General features: G+C 31.2%; 1 pseudogene; it reads left to right on the top strand.

Annotated features, from left to right (window-relative positions):
* Window positions 1-6,752: 6,752 nt before the first annotated feature.
* Window positions 6,753-7,702, top strand: LOC114715599 (F-box/LRR-repeat protein 25-like; annotated as a pseudogene).
* The last annotated feature ends 241 nt before the right edge of the window (window positions 7,703-7,943 follow it).

Below are 7,943 nucleotides of genomic sequence, written 5' to 3'. Positions count from 1 at the left end.
TTTTCAATATAAATAAAAAATTTTATTGAAAATTAATTTACGTTTTTATAAATAGTTGATTCAATTAACTTATTTAATCGATCTGAATTAATTATTTATATATTATGATTAGGAATATAAACAGTATTCAGGCAGTACATAACATACGCATGCATTCTATTGTGGAGCAAATTATTGAATAATGACATGCAATAAGCAGAAAGCAAAAGTGAAGTGCCAGAAATTCCAAGGCCCACGCACATGGCTAACGGTAAAGAGCCTCATAAATAGTGATATCTCTCATTTTGAGGAATAATATTAAATAATGTTTTGTATAAAAAGTCCCTTGTGAATAAATAAAATAGCTCAACACGCGGTACCAAAAAAACAAAAAACTCAGCACTTTTTATCATGCCAGTCTATTGTCATGTAGATATTACTCCCTCCGTTCCTTATTATAAGAGACATTTGATGCTTATAGCATGTTTCTAAATATAAGAGACACTTAAAAGTTGTCTTTACTTTTTTGTGTTGATTTCCTATTTTACCCATATTTATTGTCTCAAACTCACACTCTCTCTCCTTTTCACTTCTCTTTCTTTTAAGAATTTACTATTGTTCTCTCTCATGCTCTCTCTCCTTATTAATGAGGGCATTTTTAGAAAAAAAGTTATACTTTTTACATATTAATTGTTCTTAACTACTTTTAACTGTTTTTTTGATCAACGTAATTCGGTTATTCGTCTCTTATAATAAGGAACGGAGGGAGTATATTTTTACTAAAAAAATAAGACTTATCCCAACTCGGATTGAAGTTCAGAAAATGCAAAAGTAGAAATTGAGGGTAAGAGTCGAAAAATGAAAAAAAAAAAGTTTTAAGACATAATAATTCAGTTAGAATAGTATATTGGTGCGTATATATAAATTAGATAATTTTGTATTATATGAGAACAATGAAGAACGTAAAGGTGTACGCCAAGGCAAACTGAAAACAAAAGCAAATGCACAAAAAAAGCAAGTAAAAGAAACTTTTGACTTTTATACAAAGATGGTCAATCTGCCAGTGAAAATGGAATCTCTTTGTCGGCTTTTTGGCACATGATGAGGGTCTACCTTTCAAAGAGTGGAAAATGATGACCAATGACTGCGAAACTTCAGGGAGCGGAATGCGATCCATTTCAAAACGGGGATGGCCCTCCAGCAACTCTGCACCCTGAACTTAATTAAAACTTTCTTTTGTGCTCACAATCAAATATTCTTCTTTATTATATTGGTCCTTTCTCTTAAATACCCATACTACAAGGAAACACCAAAGTTTAATTAGTTTATTTTTTTGTTTTAGCTTTTCAGTTCTATCACAATTTAAATACGGGCTTGTTTGGATTAAGATTGATTATATTGACTTTTATTCTAACTGATTTTCAGAAAAATGAAAAAAAAAGTGTTAAGACATAATAACTCAGTTAAAATAGTTTATCGGTATGTTTACGGAAATAAGATAATTTTGCATTATATGAGAACAATGAAGAAAGTAATGCTGTACGCCAAGGCACACTTCAAACAAAAGCAAATAAACAAAAAAAAAAAAAGGCAAATAAAAGCTACTTTTGACTTTTATACGAAGATGGTCAATCTGCCTATGAAAATGGAATCTCTGTTGGCTTTTTGGCGTAAATTACTGCGAAACTTCATGGAATGAAATGCGGTCCATTTTCAAAACGGGGATGGCCCTCCAGCAACTCTGCACCCTGAACTTAATTAAAGCTTTCTTTTTTCCTCTTTATGTACCAAATATTCTTCTTAATTATATTGATCGTTTCTCTTAAATACCCATGCTACTAGAAACACCGAAATTTAATTAGTTTATTGTGTTTTTTTTCGTTTGGATTTTCAGTTCTATCACAATTTAAATATGACCTTGTTTGGATTAAGGTTGATCAGAGTAACTTTTATTCCAACTGATTTTTGTAAACTGACGTTATGACCTTGTTTGGATTTCAGTTCTATTTTTGTACTTTGGTTAAAAGTTTAGGGTTATTTTTACACATTTGACCTTTTTTCTTTTAAATTAGCGATATTTTAATAATTTTCAAACATTATGATAGGTCTCATTGCAAAAAGTGATGGCTGTAAGACTGTAAACAATGTTATGTTTACTTTAATTTTACAAGTCTATGAGTAGTTTTGCATTGTGAATTATACAATTCTTGATATAAGAGAAGTATCCAATAAATTCTATGCACGCCCATACAAATGATGAGAAACGGAGATTATGGGGGGGGGGGGACAATAATTATGGGTAAAAACAGTGAGATGCCAAAAGAGCGACCATTTAAAGGCAGCTCATTTCTCAAAGAAACCGCTAAAAAATGAATTGGAAACACTGAAAGGTTTATTCAAAATTTAAATATCTTGTTTAAGATTAATAATTACTGTCTGTTTGAATGATATTTATAATTTATTTTTTTTAAAATTTTTAACATCTGAGCTGTCATTGAATTTATTGATCTTTTGGACTTAATTATCATTTCCCCAACAATTATTCTATTATATTATTGTACGGTATTTACATAATTAATTTTGAGTTCTGGAAATCACAAGGTAACTTCAAGAAAGTTTGGCGTGCTCCAATGAGTAAGTTAATTTGGGTCAAGTGAGGCTCCTAACAACTAACAAGATTTTTTCTAGCAAAAATAAAAAATAAAAAACAACTAACAAGATTTTTTATTTTTTATTTTGTTGCCGTAACTTATTGCAGTGCCAGTATTTTTAATCTCTAATTATTTATAATAAATTTATTTTTTAAAGAATTGACAGTTATAAAATTATTTTTATTTTAAAATTTGTGTATATTAAAACAGTAAATTATCCAAATATAAAAAAAATATTAAAATGAATCTGAATCATCAAAAATCAATGTAGTTGCTTCTTATTATGATGAGGGTATTGTACACAGTAAATCTGCATTTTTATTATTGTTTTTCAAAACATGCAAAAGACAAGTTTCTATAAATTATGTATGTTTATTTTATCTGTTTTTATTTTATTTTTTTGGCTCATAATTAGCACTTCTTTATATACTGTATTTGCTTATTTTGAATTCTAATGCCCAACGTAATGTATTTGTGAGTCTTTGTTCTTTACAACAAATGAGACAACTAAAAGCAAAGCCAACTTTTACTCGTTCCCGTGTGACTTCCGAAGAGTTTTAATGCGTACTTAGGAAATGACCTTAGAGACTTTCTCCCAAACTGCTTAAAGGCCTTCACATAAAGCTTACTTAATAAAACAATAGAAATGATTCAAATTTAATAAGTGCATGATGACCAATTATATATACCAATTCTACTCTTAAAAGTTGAAATTAGGAGCACAGCAAAAATGGGGAAGACATAAGTAAGCATGAATCCAAGTTCTTCAAGGTCATGTGAAGAATTTTCAAAGAAAATTATAGTTAATACAGGAAGGGTGACTTTAGTTAATACAAGGCTAACAATATTTAAATAAATCAACAACTGAGTACTATTGTATTTTAGGTTAATATAATTTTTTGTCTCCCAGATTTGTCCTCATTTTAGTTTTGATTTCTCAAGGAAAAAATAGTTTAGATTTTTGTTAAATTATAGAAGCCAATATTTTAGATAAAAAAAATTGAGGGACTAAAATATATGGTTTGAAACTTGAGAGGTCAAAGTAGAAATAAAACAAACTTAAAGGACCAAAAATTATATTAACACTTTCATTTTTATTTATAAATTACTTTTAATATGTTTAACTGAAACTAAATAAAATCTTAAAACCCATTAATTCTATTTAAAATTAAATAAGTTTCAATTTTGGCACCATCAAATATGCATGATTTAAAAATTAAATAACATATATCTATATTTAATGAAGGATAAAAAGGAAAAATAGAAAAAGATTAACGGCAGTTGTAAAAGAGTAAGGATTCTTTTTAATTAAGATCTTAGAATTATTTGCAACAGGAAACAAACAGGGCCTAGGGAGCTTTATATTATTGGGGAGATAATTATAAGGTGGGCTTGGAGCTGATTCAGGCAACCACATCAACAGAATTATGACAGCGAAACTTCATGGAATATAAAATCTAATATAAGATGATTAATATCAGATTTAATTATTGAGTTAATTTTAATTCTAAACGTAAGATATACTTATCATATTTATCAATTATCCCTAAATTATCTTTATGGATGGTCCCTCAACCGTAATCAAGTACGAAGAGGAAGGAGGATATTAGCATAAATGATACAAATGATTATAATGCTTTAAGAAAAACACGTCATATTTCTTATACTTAATTAACTTACCTAATCTTTTTAATCTAAAAAAATTAGTTGAATAGGCCTTACATTAAGGATTAGAGGAGTATTAATTAAAACTTTCTTTTATGTTCTCAATTTGAATACTGTGAAAAAGACAAGGGGAAAAAACTCTCCAATTAATATTTTCCTAATTATGAGTCTCGCTGTTTTCCCCCCCCCCCAACAATTATGAGTCTAACATCTGAATACTTTGTGATTAAGATTTAGGGAAAATTAATTTATAAATCTTTAGAATTTCACTTGGTTTTTAATCAGGTTTTAGTATATTTACCTTTTTTTTTCAATTATAAATTTGTCAAATTTAAGAGAAACAGTGTTAGTAATTAATGACGAATGAAAACGGAGAGCATAGAGAAAGAAGATTATGAGAAGAGTGGACTATAAGCATTGCTGATTCATTTTGAAACAATGAACCCTTCTATTCTGCTTAGCCGGCAAGGGATCTGTCAAAAATAAGCATCGAACAAATGAACAGAATCGGTGAATGAAATTGAAACCAACAAATTCATTGGCATGCTCAACTTGGGATATATAAATTGGCTCCAAAGAAATTATGTGGAAATAAAATGCAAGGAAAAACCTCAACAAATTCGTACTGCCACAGCCTCGGCCCTGACACCATGGGTATGAGGTGACATATATTGGGCGAGTCAGAATCTTCTTCGCTTTCACTGATTGCATGTTCTTCACGATCCTTGTCCCTCAATGATTCATTCCTCATTTGATCAGGCTCTGCTTCAGTATTAATAACTTCATTCTTAGACATGAAGCTAAATGCGTCAGGAACTTATGCAAACTAAACTAGCAACCCTGATTAAATTAAGAACTCCCAAACTAATAAAAATAATGCAGCACTAAGAAGAAGCTACTTTACCAACTGACAGTGCCAGCCGACGGAGCGGGGGAACACAAGCCAAGTCTCAAAGGAGCCGACTTCACCGGCGCCGGCGACCAGCGAACCATCGACGCTGGTGGCAAAAGACACTTTGGGAGAAGGCCTCCAATCTATTGAACTGGTTTTATAAAGTTAGCTCATTCTATAACGGAAAACGAATCACAATAAAAAAGGCTACGAAGATTCCATTTCGTTGGGGACTTTGAAGCAAGTAGAGTAGAGAACAGATTTGTCGAAGACGTCCAGGTTTTGATTTAAAATTTTTATTATAAATTTTTAATAACAAGTCCCTAAACAAGAGAAAATATTTATTCTTTAATTAACATCACAATTTTAGTTGCTTTTCAAACCAGTAGTTCTGATTCCTAATAAAATCTTTTATAAAAATAAATCACATTAAATGTAATTAAGTTTTTGCTATAAATTTACTAAATCAAATTAAATATAAATACATTTCAGTTTTCCTATTCTAATTTAAACATGTCAGCTGTAAAACATTTACTATTTGAAAATTTAGAAGGATATGTTTAAGATTTGAAATTGAAATTATTGTTTAATATCCTGTAATGGTAAAGTGTGTTGTCAAAAAAAAAAAGTAATGGTAAAGGGATCCATGTCAGATATTTTAATTATATATTATATTATATTGAATGTCTGATTTTATTCCAGCTTATTAAAAAAAGTGAATATCTGATTAAAATATTTTGATTATCGCTCGAGGATTAGGATTAGTTTATATCCAATTTAGTTTAGATTTTACCCAGCCCATTAGGCACTAATAATCTTAATGAGAGGTTATTAATTTGATGATTGACTGAGTTAGAGCCACACATCAGAACTGCTCGCCAGGGTTATTGAGAGTGTTATTTCATTTATCTCTATTTCAATTCGTAAGTACATGAATTATTATTGAAACTATTACGTTTTTTCATTTATCTCTATTTCAAATTGTGAGTACGTTAATTAATGTTTACCCATCTAGCATGACAAGAGTTAATCACTGTGATATTGTAGGATTTTCTATAGGACTATATCTGTGCATGGCATAATTAGAATTTGTTTCACAGTCCACTCGATTGTTATTCACCATCTGAAATATGGTTGCTGTATAGCTATATTTTGTACGGAATCTGGTTTTCACGCGAATTCGTCTGTGGTCAATCAAATTTACGCTTGGTTCAGTTGTTTGAGGATTTGATCGGGTAAAAATGGGAAGGTATAGTAGAAGGTTTTGGGGAATTGGTTTTGTTTGTTGAAGAAGAATAGGATAACTTGTTCAAGAAAGTGTTTGATGAGTTAGAAGATAATCAGTGGATGCTGGAACATGTAATTGTTTGGGTTATTTCAAAGGGCTGGACAAAGGTTATCTCGGTTCTTGTTTCCTCTCACTGATTATTAAAAGGGAAAACTTTTTGTTGTTTCTTTGATGTATATCAATTTTTTACCTTCATGTGCTGACTTCTTTCCTCATGGCTTTTCAGATTCTATGTTGAATGAATAGAGACTCATCAATAGACTGCTCTGGAGCCAGAATGAGAAGAGTCGTGTTTCGAGGATCTAGTGGCACTTCAAAGAAGTTAATAAAAACAAAGTCGGCTTTTCAGAAGGTAGCTAATGAATTGGATGATTTGCCAGACAACCTCATCCATCACATATTGTCATTTGTGGAAACCAAGGATCCAAGTCGAACCAGTGTTTTATCAAGAAGGTGGAGGTATATGTGGACTTCAGTTCCCTGCCTAAACTTGAACAGCAAATCATTTTCTCGGCTGATTGATTTTAAAAGATTTGTGAACTGGTCCTATCTCAACGTGATACTAGTTCTCATATTAAAGCTCTTACTTACTCTCACTTTGGGGTGGATGATGCAACTGATGATGAATTGCTATACAATAATGTTGTTGAATTTGCAATTTCACATGGTGTTGAAGAAATCCAAATCAACCTCAGTGGGAAAAACTCAACTGATCAAGCTAATTCTTTAAATCCATTTTCTAATATACAGAAGCATTTTGGTTTTGCAAAGTTGACAACTTTGCATCTCAACAACTTCACTTTAAGTTGTACAGGAACCTCCTGTCTGGATCCATTTGCTGGTTGTGTGAATTTGAAGAATTTGCACTTGAGTGAACTTTGCTTTAAGTCAGATTTGAACCCCAGGGATTTTGTGATATCTGCACCCCAACTTAATAACCTTACACTAGCGTGCAACCGTTTTAACTGTAAACTTGTAATTGCTGCCTGACGGCTTCACCATCTCAGCTATATTCATTCCTCTTCACGTCTCTGTTTTGAGTTTGGTCTTCGTTCATCAGATGACTTGAAAATCGATGTTCATGAGCTGCATAATGATGAATTAGAAATTTATCAACAGGGGCAGAAAGAAGAGACTTTACATGGTTTCATCAATACCAATGTGGTACGCACACACCATAATAATGTTGAAGCTGTTGAGCTATCCTTTCGTACGGTCATGGCATAGGGAAAATTCTTTGTCTCACATTTTTCTGTTTTGAATTGTTTGGTAAACTATAGTTTGTTTTAAAGGTTTTATTTTTATGTGTTTTTTCAGTTACTTGTGGGGCTGCTTCCTTGCTAAAGTTTGACGATTCATTTTGTACTATGATGGGGCAGAGTTTAACAGTTGGAGATACAGTTAGATACTTTATTACCGACCATATAACTGCCTAATTGCCACCGAATATTACAGTTGCTCTTAGCAT

The sequence above is a fragment of the Neltuma alba genome, unplaced genomic scaffold (genome assembly GCF_004799145.2).
Source record: "Neltuma alba isolate B1F8T4 unplaced genomic scaffold, ASM479914v2 tig00011601_pilon, whole genome shotgun sequence".
Lineage (NCBI taxonomy): Eukaryota > Viridiplantae > Streptophyta > Magnoliopsida > Fabales > Fabaceae > Neltuma > Neltuma alba.
This window is presented reverse-complemented; position numbering and strand designations above follow the sequence as displayed.